This window comes from Lissotriton vulgaris, chromosome 5 (genome assembly GCF_964263255.1).
Source record: "Lissotriton vulgaris chromosome 5, aLisVul1.2, whole genome shotgun sequence".
In the NCBI taxonomy this organism is placed as follows: domain Eukaryota; kingdom Metazoa; phylum Chordata; class Amphibia; order Caudata; family Salamandridae; genus Lissotriton; species Lissotriton vulgaris.
In genome coordinates this window covers 424,667,957-424,687,176 of record NC_141693.1, presented here as the reverse complement: position 1 = coordinate 424,687,176, position 19,220 = coordinate 424,667,957, and positions in this window count along the sequence as shown.

The following is a 19,220-nucleotide window of genomic DNA, read 5'->3' as shown; positions in this document are numbered from 1 at the left end:
AAGTGTAGTATTTGGGGACATGTGTACTTACCCAGTAGGTTTCCACTATGTCCGTGATCTAATTCTTTGCGTTGCATACCATCTGGATATTGAGGTAGTGGTAGGACATGCGGTTGCGGTACATGTATTCCGTTTGTGCTGGTGGGCAGATGTGGATATGGGTACAGTCAATGCATCCAATAACATGCGGAAAATGTGCAATGTTGTAGAATTTCAGCTTGGTGTCATTAAAGTCCTGTTGGGTGGTTGGGAATGAAATGTAGTGGTGTAGCCGGGTCAGCATTGCATCCAGAAAACTACTAAGGCAGCGGGACATGGTGGGCTGGGATATGCCCCCAGCGACAGCAACTATCCCCTGGAAGCTTCCGGAGGCCAGTAGGTGCAGTCTGCACAATCCCTGTACATGGGTGGGGACGGCATTGGTTCTCCTTGTTGGATGCTGCAGCAGGGGGTCTAGGTCCTGGATAAGCTTAATAATCATTGGACCACTTAGGCGGTACTTGGCATAGATTTATTCCCTGGTTTGGCCCAGGAGGGTGACCCACTGCCGAAATATCCGCTCCTGGATCCTATGCCTGTTCTGTGCTGCTCGCTGCAGCCTACGCCGCCTGACCACCATGTAGAGTCCTGGCATTGTGAGAGTCCTCAGTCTCCAGCTCCATGTCCTGTAGTGTGTTTGGTTAGGCCAGCACCTGTATGCAGTTAACTTTATTCAATGTATTTTTTTTTTTTGCTGGTTACCACCTGGTTTGAGTTTTCCTTAAATTGGATGTCGCTAATAGCGATTTTCGTGTTTTTCGCAATCTGCGATTTTTCATGAATGGCAATAGCGATTATTTAGCGACTTCGCAAATGAATTCGCAGAATCCTTGGTTTCTCGCTATTTCCGATTCGCAAATGTACAGGTTTCAGGATTCTGCGCTTTTATTTGCGAAATCGCTATTTTTACTTAGCGATTACGCACTTTTGCGATTTTCAATGTCATGAATAGCTTTTAATCAATTTGCGATCGCAATTGCTAATTCGCAGCAATTGCGATCGCAAATTAGCTTCATGAATCTGGCTGAGATCCCGTTGGGTGGCGGTCGGATCGTTTGCCTACCATTGCGGTGGTGCCTACGCAGGCAACACCACAGGGATTTCGATGTCCCTTTCACACTGCATTTTCATGGCGGTCCGATTTGCCATGAAAAGGCAGAGGGAAACGAACTTTGGGTGCACCCACTACAGGGCCCCTGCCCTCCGTGGGCCACTAGTAAGTAGCCCTTGGGGCACATGTAGGGCCCGATTCACAGAACTAACTTAAGACAAAATCCTAAACTTACTACTTTTGGTATTCACAGAAGTTAGGATTTTGCCTTAAGTTTGTCTTAAGACAAACTTAAGACAGACTTAAGACAAAATCCTAACTTAAGTCTGTCTTAAGTCTGTCTGAAGACAAACTTAAGACAAAATCCTAACTTCTGTGAATACCAAAAGTAGTAAGTTTAGGATTTTGTCTTGTTAGTTCTGTGAATCTGGCCCGTAGTGCCCCCCCCCCACATCCATGCAATGTGTGGTGCCTGGCACACGATGCATGCATGTGCACAAAGTGCTTTTTTCCACTGTGGCTTGTGATTTGGTGGTCGGACTGCCGACTGCAGTCAGTGGTCTGACCGTCGAATATCATAATCAGCCCTTTGTCTTCATTTTGTTGGTAGAAAGCGCTTTCTATTAGTCATTTATAGTGGTTGACTACCTCGAGGACGTAGGCTAGTGTGATACTTTTTTTGACTTCCAAGGCGAATTGGCTGGTAGTGGCATATTCTATACTTGTTTTGCATTATTTTTATTGTCATGCAAAAGGAAAGGTTCCTCTTTATTTGTAATTGTTAAATGGTCTGGTATGTCTAGTTCCTGGCATCATCTTGGAGCAGGCGGGGTGTTGAAGGTGTCTTTTTTTAGTGTGTGTAATTAGTTGTTTTGAAGTGGTGTAGATGGTAGTTGAGAAATCAAGAACCCACAGTAATGGGTCCAGAGTCCTAGTTTGTATGTATGGTTACTGCATAATTTATGTCAGTGTTTACCAAAGAAAGAAACATTTCTTTCTAGAGTCCCCTCACTCACTGGGGTTTCCCCACGGTGACATGCTTCATCATTGGGGCCATCCCAGTTCTCTACGAAAAGGGGCGTGCTGCGACTAGCGAACTACGCAGGAGCACTGTATTTGTGAAAGACTATGGGCCCTATGTAGGTAAACTGCAATTTACCACTTCTTAAATACCGAATCATGCCGAATCGGTATTTAAGAAGTGGTAAATTGGAGGGGGGGAGATGTGGGTATTTCAGAATCGGTAAATACCGAATCTGTAAGATTCGGTATTTACCGATTCTGTAAATACCGAATCGGTATCCCCCATTGATTCCTATGGGCCTTGAAGCCCATAGGAATCAATGTGCATTACCGAATCGGTATTTACCGATTCGGTAATTACCGATTTCTGCAAGGGTGCAGGGGGTGTCACTTTGACACCCTCTAGCACCCCCAATGCTGACTTGTGTGCCATGTGGCACACAGACATGCCCTAAGGGCATGTCTGTCTGTCACATGACATAGGTGTGCATGCACACATGTGCATGCACACCTGGATTCGGTATTTTAACACCCAATTGGATTGGGTGTTAAAATACCGAATCTGAAGGGCCTGTGGGACTGAAAGTAGTCCCACCTACATCCCGAATTTTAAAACTCGGTAAACTTACCGATTTGGTATTTTTCAAATTCGGTAATTTTACCGAATTGGTAAAATACCGATTCGGACGAAAAAAGGTCCCCTACATCTCAAAGGGCCAAATACCGGTCGGAAACGGCCGAATTCGGCCGTTTCCTACCGGTATTGGCCACCTACATCGGGCCCAAAGTGTGGTGTGAAGTGTTGTGGTGGTGGAGTGGATGTGTGATTAAAAATACCGTGCTAGTGGGCCTCAACAATTTATTCTGCTCCTAGTTTGGTATATTAAAATGGGGTAACACTGCTATTTAACCTTGAATTGGGCTAAATCAGTGTTTTCTGGTAGACATGTTTCAAGCTCCCCAAGCTTTTCATCAGGACCATACAGGGTCCAGCCCTGTATATACCACTCCTATATTTAAATAAATAGGATTCTTTCACTATGCGCTGTTAATTTAAAACATGCGTATTATACATACAATTTGTATCTTACTGTTGTATATGTATCGTGCCTAATTGCACTTCATGGTCTCAGGCGAGGGCGGGATCACCTCGTGGAAGCATTGTTCCTTATCGGCGAAACCGCTCGGTACTTTTATAATTAGCACATATAAAAAAGAAACAATATCCCGCTCCACTGTAGTCAGGTGTCGTAGCACACCCTATAGGCACTCGGCCTATGGGGTGGGACCCCAATGATGAAGCATGTCACCAACCAGGTTGGTGAGTGAGGGGTCTTCTTAAAGGACTACTACTGTCCAGCTAACGGTGTTGGGGCACTTTGTGCTTACCTAGATATACCCAATAGGAAAGAGCAAATTGCTGTTTTCCTCCCATTCAGGGGGCACTCCTTCTGTGTTATTACTATTAGCTCCGGGGACCAGGAGTTCCCACCACACATTTTTATATGTAAATTCCCTTACTCTCTCTCCTGTTAAATACTCATTACTGGCCTTCACACGACTTGTTCTGAAGAAAGCCACCCAGCATATATTGATTGGCTTAAACATGTAGGCCTCGTTTGGATTTGCGAGACTACTTATCTCTCTTCTCACGGCCACTATTGTTTTTAATCCTACCCAGGAACCCACTATTAAACTCATCCTGACTAGGAAGGGGATCCTGGAGGCAGTTTTAAAATCACACTCAATAATTCACATTTTCACAACAACAACAAAAACGCTCCGCTAGAATCAGGCGTTGTAGCCAACCTAGGATGCATTTGGCACCCTAGGTGGGACCCAGATGATGAAGCATGCCACCAAATAGGTTGATGGGCGAGGGTTCTTTTAAAAACCTAATGTTTCTTTCCGCAAGACTATTGAATGAACACCTGATTTAGGCTGTATGACATGGTATCCAGCTTGTTCTTGTTTGTTACACGTCTTTAGCGGAGAAGGGTGAGCAGCTCGGCTTCTCAGTGTGTCATCACCTTCATCCTCTTGTAGCTTCTGGTCAGAAAAGCAATAATGTAGAGTAAGCATTTCTGAATCAGATTGGCCTGTGGAATAAATAGGCAGAGGTGAAAGCACCTTTGTCCAAGGTCCTGTCAGATTAGTTTGCAAGTCTGATAGGACCATGGGCTTTTCCTCCAGCGTCATGAGTGTCGCTGCCAGAATAGACGTGTGGGGCCTCGGTGCAGGTCTCGACATAGTACAGAAAGTCCGCTGTTGGCCCAGAATCAGGGCAGACGCCACAGAGGGATCTAAAGGCACAGTATGCATAAGAGATGGATATTCCTGTGGTACTCCAACTGGAGGCCTCCTTGGATCCAAGGAGCCCAAAGGTGCTCCAGAGGCATCCGTTGAGGCACTTAAAAAGTACTGCCTTCCATTATGTTGGATTTACAAAACCACAGACAGCCACACAAGGTGGCTTTGTGTTGCCTAGTAAATCCCACTAAAGGCAATGCAAACCCTTAGGGAATTTTGCCCCGGGTGGATAATGGTGCAGAAGTTCACAATAGACATCATATTTTTGGTCTCTTGGTTGTAGGTTCTTTGGTGTGGTCCCTAACTGGGCCAGATGGACAATCCTTCATAAAGTATCCTGAGTGGGTCTGAGTGTCAAGGTGGGATGGTGACAGGTGGTGCTGTGTGCAACATTGTTTTGCTTTCCATGGAGCTGGCACCTGCAGATATTTCTGGAACCAAGACAGCAGAAGATGGTGTGTAAATATGCTTAGTCTTCCTCTTTCAGGGTCTGAATTCCCCTTTTTTGAATTCCCCTTCAAAAAAATACTTGGGCGTGCAAATTAATTATTTAAAAGTGAATGTGTGTGATCAAATCAAATGCACAACCTTTTTCATAAGGTTCTTCTTCTTGTGCATGATAATCAAGCTTACATGGATATAGTTGTTGTACTTAATCATTGCTTTTGAACTCAGAATGTGCCCTATCACAAGTACACACAGCTGCTTTTGTAAACTGCAAATAGAACTGATTGTTCTGGAAATAAGGGATGCAGGTGCAAACTATCTTTAAAAGCCAATGAAAGGCTTGATTTTGTATATTATTGGGCTACAAAAGTTTTAGAACTAGGATAGTGTTTATAAGTAGTTTAATGAGGGTGTAAATACTGTAGCTTCTTTAGCAAGAATGTTTGGAGTATTTTTGTTGTTGTTGCTTGTTTACATGACTAATAAACCTCTTTTGTGCCTTAATGTTTGTATTCATCGTGGTAACAGTTTATCTTGTGTGCATTGTAAAAGGGTTTTAGTTATTAATAAATGTTTTAAAAATTGTATCCATGACTGCGTTGGTCATTTTTTAAAGTGTGCCACTACTTGTTCCTGGCTCATATCCCATAGGACTGCATGTTGCCTGAAAAACACCTCACACAAGCATTGCTCAGTGGCTTCTATATGGGTTGCAGTACACTGGATCCCTAATTTGGGTTGGCATAGTGACTGAGTCCTTAGTGCCAGAGGGTCAGAAACCCAAATATGAGACTCTAGAAAAGCACTATCATTAAGTAATATGGGCTACACCTACAGCCACCAAGTAGGATGCTCAACAGAAACTTTAAACTGGAAATGTATTAAATATTATTCGAATGCAAGCAAAGGAAGGGCCACTACAAAAGAAAATGTTGTAATTAATGTAAAAGAGCACAACCACCCCAGAAATGTTACAGAAATAGAAGTGAGAGAAATGTTAGACAAGCCATAAGAGAGGCAAGCACTAGTATTCTGGAACCCACAACCAAAATCCTTAAAGAGACACTAGCCTAAGTCCCTGAACACATAAGTGGCCAACTACCATCTACAATAAGTAAGAAACAGGGGGAGAAGGAGGATAAACAAAGCTAGGTCGGCCTCCAGTTACATATATCGAGAAATCAAGAACCCACAGTAATGGGTCCAGAGACCTAGTTTGTATGTATGGTTACTGCATAATTTATGTCAGTGTTTACCAAAGAAAGAAAAATTTCTTTCTAGAGTCCCCTCACTCACCGGGGTTTCCCCACGGTGACATGCTTCATCATTGGGGCCATCCCAGTTCTCTACGAAAAGGGGCGTGCTGCGACTAGGGAACTACGCAGGAGCACTGTATTTGTGAAAGACTATGTGTGGTGTGAAGTGTTGTGGTGGTGGAGTGGATGTGTGATTAAAAATACCGTGCTAGTGGGCCTCAACAATGTATTCTGCTCCTAGTTTGGTATATTAAAATGGGGTAACACTGCTATTTAACCTTGAATTGGGCTAAATCAGTGTTTTCTGGTCGACATGTTTCAAGCTCCCCAAGCTTTTCATCAGGACCATACAGGGTCCAGCCCTGTATATACTACTCCTATATTTAAATATATAGGATTGTGTCACTATGCGCTGTTAATTTAAAACATGCGTATTATACATACGATTTGTATCTTACTGTTGTATATGTATCAGTGCCTAATTGCACTTCATGGTCTCAGGCGAGGGCGGGATCACCTCGTGGAAGCATTGTTCCTTATCGGCGAAACCGCTCGGTACTACCTACTCGTTCCTCACCCGGCCACATATATATATATATATATGTTTACTTTATGTTTACTTTATAATTTCTTTCACATAGCACACTTGGCTATTTTTAAAAAATATTTTAATATATCACACTTCTCGAGACACCAAAGCCTTCCTAGTTGGGCAAAGGTGTCACATTGGTTTTATTAGGGTTCAGACGCTCAAGAATAAAATCTTGAACGGAGTAGTACTGGCCCTTTTTAATATACCTTCACACATTTATAATTAGCACATATAAAAAAGAAACAATATCCCGCTCCACTGTAGACAGGTGTCGTAGCACACCCTATAGGCACTCGGCCTATGGGGTGGGACCCCAATGATGAAGCATGTCACCAACCAGGTTGGTGAGTGAGGGGTCTTCTTAAAGGACTACTATTGTCCAGCTAACGGTGTTGGGGCACTTTGTGCTTACCTAGATATACCCAATAGGAAAGAGCAAATTGCTGTTTTCCTCCCATTCAGGGGGCACTCCTTCTGTGTTATTATTAAGGCCAGTAATGACCCTTTTAAAAAATGTGGTTGCACACTCACTAAGGTGGGTGTGTGGGGGTGAACTTGTAATTTACGATTTGCACCCGGACTTGTATATTAGTGTTGCAAACAATTCATGCAACATGGATCCCGGCATGAGGCTGTGCCTACAGTTGCACTTTCATCAAAGTCTTCCGCCTGCAGAAATACCTACTGCAGCCCTGTGCGGGATTCCGGAGATGATGATACCTCACAATTATACAACAATGAGAATCTTTTTCTGATCTTTAGGATGCTAGAGGCCTTGACACCAGACATGCCCTAAATTCTACACCTGGCCCCTCTGCAGCAGAATCTGCCTCATTTATCATGGTTCCCCGATGAACAACTGTAGTACTCAACCTTCAACTTCCTTTGGTGGAATTAAAAATTAATGTGCTCACTGAGGTACTACAGCCTGGGCAGACCTCTCTTTAAGCCCTGCAATCCGTCAGTGAGGCACTAATGGACACACTTTTGGGCATCTGTCCTTCAGCATCCAAAACCTGAAAGCCTGTTGGTTCAGGCCTCCACCAGATAGCTAAATCCGAATGTGCTCCCAACCATCCCGCCAGATAGGGAGTTGAAACTCTTGGAAGCATGTGGCAAACAAATGTTCTAGTCTGCTAGTCTTGCCCTCTGTCAACTCCAGTTGCCTCCTGGGGAATTATTCGGATTTATTGTAAGACATGGTAGAAGACATTTTGCTAGTGGTCCAGGCTGACCATAGAGCCACCCTTCAACAGAATATACAGGCTTGTCATGATGCAGTGAAATACGTAATCAGATTAGGGCTGGACACTGCTGACTGACTGGGTGGAGAAGTTAGTACCAGTGTGACGATTCAGCTGCATGCCTGGGTATTACACTTTACTAGGGGCTTATAGGTCAATTAAATATGGCAATTGAGGTTTAACCAATATTACCATGTTAAGGGGTGTGAGAAGTTGGCCTGATATATGATGTTTCCAATTCTGGAACCACCTTGTATCAGCTCAAACAATCTCTTATGGTGTCTGGTTGTAAGTCAACCTTATAGACAATCTATCCTAAGGGTAGCATGGACTAAGCAGCCTTAAAGGCTTCACTCTAGAGGTCGTGTTAAGCAAGCTGTTTTACCAATCACAATCCTGTAATATCAAATGAAAGGACATCACACAAGTATATATTATAAAAATATATGTATTTATTACTAGAATAATCCTCTGTACTCTTTTTGAGTGCAGAGGCACAAGCGTTTAAACAAAAGCAGAGTTAAACATATGAAAGTTGCACAATTATGGATGAGGGCGGGTGGCCACTCAAACCACATATTAAGAAAGTGGTATAAGAGATACCAATCGAACAGTGGTTAGGCCTAGGGCCTAGGGAATCGCTGGGACCAGTTGGCACTAGCAATGCTGAAGTCGGGAAAAGCCCGCGAGAATCGGGTGCAGCGCTTAAAGCGCAGGCATGCACCAATGTAAGGTCAATGGTGCGTAAAAGTTATAAAGTTACTGTTTAAGGAGACTTCCACTTAACCTAGAAGGATGAAACTGTAGACACATACACTAGAGGTGTGTACCAGTGTGGGAACACCGGCGTTGCTGAGTTACCTCACCCACAGGAGGCGGGTGCACAGGTGCGAAGTAGTGTCGGGTTTCGTCACGCAGGTTGATGGTGCTTGGAGCTGAAGATGCTGCAGGCGTCGAAAGGAGAAGTGTCCGGTGTGATCCAAGGGTGGATCGAAGATAAAGATGATCTGAAAGCAGAGGGGACAGAGTCTGGGTCACTCAGCAGTGACCACGGTGAAACCAGAAGGAACCAGGCAATGTCGGGCGCTTTCCGGTCGCTGTCGTGAAGCTTCTCTCCGCTGCCACGTGGACTCTGGGGCACCGAGGATGTCCAGGAGTGGATCACGAGCTGTCCCACGCAGGCTCTCGCTGTTGGTGGTGTCGGCTTCCGGATCGGAGCAAACAACCCTTGGCAAGCGCAACCCACGCAGGATTCGAAGATGGCTTAATACTCGGACCAGGAGGGTCAGAGCGTGTGCTCCTTTTCAGAGGAGCGAGTGCAAGTCTGGAGCAACCAGATTCACAAGTTAGTTTTCAAAGTTTGTCGGCACAGGGGCCACAAGCCAACGGGCAAGTGACCGGGCCAACACGTTGAGCCAAAAGATGCAGAAGGGCCCCACGCAGCACTCGCTGAGTATGGAGGGGTGAGCTTCGGTGCAAGAGAGGCTCAGGGCTGGGGCTTCTCAACCCCCAATGCACAGCTTCGAGGGTCACTCGTGGGCTGCACGGTCAGCATCTTGTGGTCTTTCCAAGATGGCGGGTCCCACGCTTAAGGTCGCCTCCAAGGGTCTCAGCTCTGCAGGGACTGTGGATCGGGCTGTTAGAAGGCAGGCACGCTTGGTCTTGTCGAACTCTGTCGCTCGAGTTCCGGCGGGAACTGCAACAAAGCAAACGTCGAGGTGCTGGATGGTGCCTGTTTGCACAGGGTGGTCACTCCTTGACCACAAGGGAGATTCTTCAGTCTTCTACGTCGAGTAGGATGTCGAAGTGTCCAGAGTTTCGTTTCATAAGTTTCAGTCAGGATAATCTGAATGCTTGGGCATTGCTCCCACTCTTATACCAATCTGGTGGGCTCGATTACCTGCTAGGTCCCTCCTATGTGTGAGACCCAGGAAGGGGGTGGATACACCCCTTTCCCTTTGTCCAGGGTCGCGCTGTGACTGGGGCTGGTGAGCCCCAGAACCGGTTTGACCGGATTATGCAAGGGGAAGCCTGGTGCTCCCCAGGCAGTGTCTGGTTTCTTTCAAACCTCCCTGCTACAATTCACTATCTCCTCTCTGGGGTGGTGTGACACCTCCCTGCGACAGGAAACCCTTTGTCCAGGCCTCCTCTGCTGAGTTTCGGTCATCAGCAGGAGGTCAGACCCCTGTCTGTGGCAGAAGCGTCCATTTTGTGATGCTGAGGCTCTTTTAAAATCAACCGCGTTTTAGCAAAGTAACATGTCTTCTCCCTCTAGAGGGGTGGAATGCTATCCCTGTTGACAGGACTGACGAGGGGATAGTATTCCAAATCGTATGACACCTCACACGACATGTTTTGATAAAGCCTAACCAAAGTTAACATATAACCGCAATGGATTATAATGCACTTAATAGTATATGGTATGGCATTATCCCGGAACAGCTTAGGGAATTGGTCCCGACAGCTGCAGACAGGCTCAGCTCATGCTAGAGCACCATCTCACATAAAACCAAGCACTCTGCCTCCAGGATTGTTAAGGCCTGCCATAGGAGTGGCTTATAGGTATATATGTGTTCAGATAGGTTTAGATATAGGCATACTATATCTAAGCAAGGGGTGATTACACCACCTTGCCCCAGCAGAGTGATCAGCCAATTGTGTCAATTTTAGATAGCCAGCCAGGGGTGGCAAAAGATATGCTGCAGCCCCTGGTGGGCCTTGGATGCAACTATGCCCTGGGCACCTATAGTGCTCTGTACAGGGGCTGATAAGGTGACCCAAGCCAATCTAGTTATGCACCTAGGGTACATGGAATCCATTTTACAGAGAGAGCAGATAGCCTGGGGCCATGATTAGCAGGGAACCAGGCCAACTAAGTCGAAAACCAGCTAAACACAAGGCAAAAAATCTGGGGTAACCATAGTCAGGTATCCACCTTCCTACAAGGGGAGAGAGCTCAAGCACTTTAGAACGGGTTACCTTGGTAAAATGTGAAGAGTCCTAATGCCATTAAAAATGAAACTCAGAAAACAGGAGGGGTGAAGGCAAAAGGTTTGGGGGAAGACCACACCAAGGATGACAGGCCTAACAGACGCAGTCATAATCTATACTAAATATCCACGGATTGGCTACAGCTGATTACATCGTGTCCGAGTTCAAGACTTTGAGACACACACACACACCACGTCAGGTCCCTTTGATGAAACTCGTATATCTTGGCATCACCCCGTGACTGAGCAAAAATGTGTCACTATTTGTTTCAGAACCATCCCATCAATGGTCAGGTAACTACACTGAAGATTTCTTGATAACCACTATCTGTGCAACACTCCTAAGTTTACACCAATACCTTGCTAATGCCTGAGTATATGACAGTATGGCACCGCCTTGGTAGGATTAAGCAGAAATATAAATACGTTTGTAACTACTATACCATTTTTTTTACTTCAATATCTTTTTTTTTCAAACATATTTTTATTGAAAATATTTCAAAGTACATCATAGGCTATCACCATCACTTCACATCTCTCAGGAAATATTACAGGTTTCGACAGGACAAAAATTGCACAAAGTTACACAGTGGTAAATAGTGACCCTGTCCCAATCTCATGGAACTGCTTAAATGAAGGGTACAGTTTCTGATAATATAAAAAACAACTCCCAACCAAGGAGTAACAAAGAAAAAACCCTCCCCCCCCCCTCCCCTATCATGGTGGCGGCAAAATTAAACCAGCTTAGTCAACTTGTGGTAGTAGAAGGAAACTCAGAATTGAAAGAGGTGAAGGGCTCTAACGGAAGAAGGACAGACAGCCAATGGTAATCCACGAGAGAGGAAGATAACTAATGGGCCCTTCTAAATTCAAAATTCTTGTAATTATCTCTAAAAATATCCGACATTCGTTCTAGGCTGAGTAATTTCTATAGCTGAGAATGCCAAAGGGAAAGTGCTGGAGCTTCCCTTCTCTTCCAAGCAGCTGCCAGGGGGACCTTTGCCGCACCCAGACAGAGCCACATAATTGCCTTATCTGCTCGGGTCTGGTGCTCCAGAATGGGGTCACGAAGTCCCAAAAGGACGCCTGCCATGGTGTGTAGGATGGGGTATCCCAACAAATCTTTGATGTGAGCGAGTATTACCCGGCTGTAGTATTACCTCCCACATATACATATAACTTGACCGTGGAGAGAGTGTGGTAGGGAGCAGGAAGTTATATATAAACGAAATCACCCCTTTCGTAGAAGTGGTCTTGACAAGGAAGGACTCAAATCTTGTAGGAGGACTGTTAGCCGCCTCTCGTACCCGAGGTGTAAGGGCCCAGTGCATTAACAGATTGTAGTGGTATCGTTCTGCATTCTCTAGACCATAGTTCCACTTGCAGTTGTCAACGGTGAGGGGATCAAAATTATGAAAAAATGTGTATCAGAGCTAGGCACCCTCCCTCCCTCCAAGCCTCAAAGGGTCCCTCATGTAAGCCTGGCAGGAATGTGGGGTTAAAATGATGGGCTGTAAATGGGGAGGGAAAAGAGGTCCATCTGTCATCTCCCGCAACTGAATCCCAAACTTTCAAGGTGGTGCGTGTGGGGGTGCTAATGTATGCATTCTTGGGTCTGTCTTTTTTGGGGTGCCATACCAAATTCCAGATAGTCCTCCCCGACAGACTATGATCCATATGTAACCAATGTTTAGCGGATTCCCGCTGTGACCACTCAACCAGTACTCACAACTGTGCAGCTTTATAATAAAGGGTGATATCTGGGAGTCCCACTCCACCCTCCGCCTGAGAGCGACGCAGTATGGAGAAAGAGAAGCAGGCATGTCCCCCTTGCCAAATGAAGTGCAGAATCATGGTTTTAACTCACCGAAAGAAGTCCCTTTCCAATTCAATGGGTAGGGCCTGAAATAAGTAAAGGAGCTTAGGAAGGAGAGTCATTTTTACAGCGTGTATACGACCCAGCCAAGACAGAAAAAGAGGCTTCCACTTCGTGAGTTCAGTTTGGATACGAGTAAGAATGGGGGGGAAGTTAGCAGTGCAGAGCCCCTCTACCCTAGGCGTTAGTTGGACTCCCAGGTATTGTATAGAGGAGGTAGTCCATTGGAGGGAAGTGAGAGACTGGAGCCTGCAGAGTTCTGTGGGTGGAAGTGTAAGATTAAGGATATACGATTTGCCAAGGTTTATTTTAAAGCCCGCTACAGCTTCAAACCGCTGAAGTTCCGAGTGTAAAGGTGGGAGAGACGCAGCAGGATCGGAGAGTGACAAGAGGACGTCGTCTGCAAACAAAGATATTTTGTGTGAGTCCCCACTGAATGGTATCCCTTGGATAGCAGGATTGGTTCTAACCCCCATCGCCAATGGCTCATTGATAAGAGCGAAGAGTAGGGGTGGAAGGGGACACCCCTATCTGGTGCCTCCGGAGTGGAAGAAGGAGGGTGAGTGCACTCCATTAACCACAATTTTAGATCGGGGTTGAAAATAATTAGGTCTGATCATAGTAAGGAATTTAGGTGCAAATCCAAAGGCCGTAAGTGTATTAAATAAGGAAGCCCAATCCACCCTATCAAAGGCTTTCTCCGCATCAAGCCTTACCAATACAGCGGGGACTTGTCGTCTATTGGCCTTCTTTATTAGATGCACAATTCGGCGGGCATGATCATGTGTTTGTCGACCCTTAATAAACCCCCATTTGTCTGGGTGTATAAGATCAGGCATGAGATTGTTCAGTCGCTTGGCTATTATGGAGAAGTAAAGTTTCACATCGAGATTAAGCAAAGCTATAGGCCGGTATGAGGCGCATACATTTTTTTTTTTAAATTTGTTTTTATTGCAGAATTAGAAACCACAGCTTACAATTGCTCAACCAGTCCACTCATGGTGTCCCCCCGCATCAATCGTAAAAGCGGGTACCATACACAGCCATTCAGCCCGCATCCCGGGGGCCGGGCAGCACAGTGTCCTAAATAACAGGAAGACATCATGGTGAGCGTCCCTATGGGACAATGGTCGAAAAGAACGTTTTACGTATCTGCATTTTACCCCCCCACCCACAACAAATAACAAAATCAGCCATCCTACATATGCAGGTCAGTGCTACAAGCCGCTACCGTACCCCCCCCCCCGTGCTCTGTGGGGCCCACCATACCTGTCCCGCACCCCTCTGCTACCTCCCACTAGCCACCTACGCCCCACAGGCCCTCCTCAGTCCCAAAATCGCCACCGCGGTCCATCAACCCCCTGGCTCCCAACCCACCCCGAACGCCCTCTGAACAACCCCCAGTACCCCCGCCCCGGCAACCGCTAATGGTGTGTGTCATGTTCCTAATTGTAGTATGGGTCCCGCCACAGTGTCAATGATAACTCTGAACTAGTATGCCTCGCGGTGTCCTCAGGTCCCATCCACTCAGTCCTCATCCTCTACTAATGAATCACGTAAGGCCTGCACCACCAATTCCCACGCACGCGCTGTATCCAAGGCTTTCTCATTACCAGGCTTGACAGCCTGCCTCATTCGGAGCACACTCTCACATTCAGACCACCGCAACAAGTCATTCTTCCACCTCCTTACTGACGGCCCTCCCCTGGACTTCCAATGCCACGAAATCTCTCTTTGTGCCAGGATCAATCCCAGGTCAATGAATTTGCTCGTCACCTTAGTGTGTTTGGTGTGCGGGAACCAGAGCAACAGACACGCCGCCATGTCAAATTCCACCTCCCTGTCAGTCACTTCGTTTAGAAGGTCCCCCACCTCTGCCCAATAGGCCTCCAAATGCGGGCAACCCCAAAACAAGTGATCCATGTCCGCCTCCGGTGACAAGCACCTCGGGCACCGTGCGTCCTGCACCTGGAAGTACCGCCTTATTTTCTCCGGAGTCAGATAGGCCCTATGTAGCACAAAGAAGTGCACCTGCTGGAACCGAGCATTCCTCGTGCCTTTCCACGTACGCCGTAAAATATGGCTCCATGCCGTGTCCGGAATGGGCCTGCCCACACTCTCCTCCCATTTCGCCTTGAGCCCCAGGAGCGGTTCCAGTCCCTCGTTCAACATCCTGTTATGGAGGCAGGTCACCGCCTTAAAGGTGCCCGCTGCCATTACCACATACTGGCATGCCATAGTCGTGTCCGGTTCAATGAGCCCTCCCTTCCAATGCTTCTGTGTAGCCGCTACCACCGCCGCATGTAAGAGGAAACCCCCGTCAGGTAGCCCGAACTGTTCTTGAAGTACTCCGAAGGGCACTAAAGTCCCATCGACATACAGGTCCCCCACCACTTGAAGGCCCGCCTCTTCCCATTCCAGCAATGGGGACCAATCGCCTCCATGTGGTAGGGCTGTCAGCATGCCAATCGGTATCTCCGGCGCATATGGTCGAGTCGCCTTCGCCCTCCTGAGACTCCTCTGCCAGCATAACCTGAGCGTCCGTTCCTCCATAGTGAGGCCCCGCAACTCAAGTTTCTGCTGCATAACGATATAGGCCAGCACATGACGCTGTATCCCCAACTCTCGATCACACTCCGGTCCCCAAAACACCCGAGCCACATGCTGCGTAAGAACCTGGAGTTGCGCCGCCAAGTAATACAGTTCAAAGTCGGGGACGGCCATCCCCCCCTCAATCTTGGGGCGTAGCAACGTGCTCAACGCCACTCTACGGCGGCCATGTTCCCACAGGAAACCGATGACCATCGTCCTCAGGTCCCTAAAGATCTTCTGAGGAATCCAAATGGGCAGTGTCCGAAAATAGTACAGGAGCCGGGGGAGCGCCACCATTTTCAAGAGAGCAATCCTACCCAGTACCGTCAGCGGAAGGGTTGACCAAAAAGACAGACTACCTCTCAGCGCCCGAACGCACCGTCCAATATTGCCCTCTAATAGGTCCGCGGTCACGTGGTAGATACGGACTCCCAAATAAGTGAAGCAAGATGGCTCCCATACCACCCCCAAGTCACGAGCAGGGCAGGGCGACTCCGCTCTCAGCGGAAACACACAGGTCTTTGCCCAATTGACCTTAAGGCCCGACAACTGGCCAAACTCCGACAACAGGTCCATCGCCCCTTCCAAAGCCCGCTCCGTGTCGTCTAAATACAGCAACAGATCATCCGCATACAGCGAAATGTGATGTAGCCGCCCACCGCTGTCTATCCCCGCATATCTGTCTCCCGACCTAGCATGGACCGCCAAGGGTTCCATCGCCAGGGCGAACAGGAGGAGGGAAAGGGAGCACCCCTGCCGTGTGCCTCTACCTACCGGATAAGCCGCAGACACCAAGCCACCCAAACGTACTCGCGCCGTCGCCGAGGAATACAGCACCTTCGTCCATCGGCGGAACCCCTCACCAATACCAAACCTCTCCAGCACTCCATCTAGAAAAACCCACTCCAAACTATCAAAAGCCTTCTCAATGTCCACTGACAGGACCGCCTGGGTCCCGTTCCCATCCAATACAGCGTCCATTATCCCAACCAGTCGACGGATATTCAGCGCCGTACTCCTCGTGGGGATAAACCCCGCCTGATCCCTGTGCACCAGGCCAGTCATATGTGGAGCCAGCCTGGTGGCCAGGATCCGGCTCAGTATCTTATAGTCCACCGTTAACATGGACAACGGGCGATAGGACCTCACATCCGTCGCATCCCTGCCGGGCTTCAGCAGCGGCACTATCAATGCCTCCCTCATGGATCCGGGCAAACCCCCTGACTCATAAGCCTCCGTGTACACCACCAGCAGTCTGGGTGCCAAGCTATCTACAAACTGCTGGTAGAACTCTATTGGCAACCCATCCACACCGGGTGTTTTATTCCGCGCCATATTTTTAATGGCCGCCCTTATTTCAGCTAGCGTGATCGGCCCGCCCAGCTCTTTCGCGTCCTCATCGTCAAGGACCGGAAGCTGCCTCGCCTCTAGGTACTCTGCAATTTCCTGGGCCTCCACACCCAACTGACTCCGGTACAATTCCTCATAATACATACGGAAGCACTCCAACACCGCTGCCTGAGAATACACCGTTTCCCCCAGTGCGTTATTGATGCTAAGGACCGGGCAGCCCCTAACTTCAGGATTAGCAAGTCTGGCCAGGAGCGTGCCCACCTTATCCCGTTCAGCATGCGCTCTGATGGCGTATTGCCTATAGTCGTAGCTCCTCAACCGCTCCGTTTCAGTAGCGACCACCTCCTTCGCTTCCAGCAACCGGGCCTGCAAGTCCGGTCTATCCGGCCTGCGCCGCTCCAGATCTCTCAGTGTCTCTTCCGCATCCGCAAGTGCATTCAACACAGTCGTACGAGCATTCGAAAACCGACCCAGGCATACCCCTCTCACCACCACTTTCATCGCATCCCACTCAGTGGACCTACACGTAGCAGTACCCTCGTTCTCACTGAAATAATGATCTATGCCCTGCTGGACCGCTTCACTGAACACTGAGTCCTCCAACGTGTCTGGCCGGAGCCGCCATGTTGGAATCGCCGAGTGCTCCCGTTGCCACTGGACATGTACCAATAGGGGATTATGATCCGATATGGTTCTGGCCAAGTATTCCGTGTGAGAGATCAATGGGGCCAGGGACCCGCCACAGAGCACCGAATCAATTCTCACGTGTAGTGCATGGAGGGCTGAGTAAAAGGAATAATCCCTGGTATCCCTGTGCTGTTCCCGCCACATATCGAGCAACCCCTACCTGTCCTGCCAATCCTTCCTGTGCATGGCTAACTTGCGTACCGGGGAATCAACAAGGGGAGGGTGAGACCTGTCCAAGACCACATCCGTAATCGAGTTAAAATCCCCCCCCAGTATCACCGGGCCCGCTAGGAAAGAGGCCAAGGACCCGGAAAGGCCATCGAAGAATCGGGCCTGATCAGCATTTGGCGCATATACACAACAGAGAACCACATCCCGACCATACAACCGTCCCTCCACCGCCACAAACCTGCCCTCAGGATCCACCGCTTGGTTCAGCACCTGGAACGGTATCCCCGCTCTCACCCATATCAATACCCCCCTAGCATACGCCGAATAAGTGGTGCCAAACACCTGACCCCGCCATCTTTTTTGCAATGCAGCACATTCCTTTTTCGTCAAATGGGTCTCCTGTATCATGGCAACCTGGACCCCCCTTCGCACCAAATACGCATGTACCTTGTGGCGCTTGACCATGGTTCGCAGCCCCCGGACATTCCACGTTAGGCATTTTAAGTTAGGTAACGTCCCCATACCAGCAGTGGACAATCCAAGTCAAACATTGCCAGGTCGTATCCCCACCATAGCAGTTGCCCCCCCCGAAACAAACTCTGAAAAGGAAAACACCCCAAACCCCACTCCCCAGGACAGAGCCTACAAACCCAGTGTCAGCCCCGATCCTAACCTCAAACCAAACACACATCCTTCTAACCTGTGGTCGCCACCACAGAAGGCCTTAAGGGCCCTGGGGGGTGAGTTATCGCCGACCCCAGCTAGCGGAGCCCACGCCCCGCGCTCCCCATCCCATCCTGCCAACGCGGCACCCTACTCGGCAACCCACCCATCACCAACAGGATACCACCCTACCAAAAGATCGTGTCCGAGTCCCAATGCAGCCTCAACCGTGAAAAATCCCATCGGATGTCTGAGGGGTCACCACCGGCCCCTTCGAACTCTCTGCCTCCGAAAGGTCCTCTCCCGTCCTGCTGCCTTCGCCGCCAGAGTCCGTCTCCGCCAGTTCACTTTCCTGCTGCGACCTCGTAATGGCCGCTGTCGCCGCAAGCGCCTCTCTCTTGTCCGCAGCCATTTGGGCCTCCCGTTTCTCCCGCTGGCGCCTGTTGCGGGACCGGATTCGTTGTGATTGTCTGACCTGAGGTGGTTTAGGCCGATCTCGCCTATTTTTGTGAGACCTATCCATCCCCGCTCTGTAAGACTCCAGCCCCTGCCATGCTTCGTCCAGGGTCTGAAAGAAGTGCGTGGTCTCATCCAGAATGACCCGCAGCTTGGCCGGGAAGAGCAAGGAGTATTGGATGCCCTCCTCTCGCAGTTCCTTCTTCACCGCCAAAAACGATGCCCTATTCTTCTGGACCGCCTGGGTGTAGTCCGGGAAAATCGTGACCCTGCTGTTCTCCACCTCATACGGGCCCGATGCCCGAGCCCTCTGGATGAGGAGGTCCCGGTCCTTATAATGGAGGAGCCGCACCACCATCGGTCGGGGGGGGCGGCCAAGCCCAGGCGGGCGAGCCGGCACCCTGTGGGCTCGTTCCAGGGTAAAGAAAGGAGTAAGCCCCTCTGGTGCCACCACAGTTCGAAACCAGTCC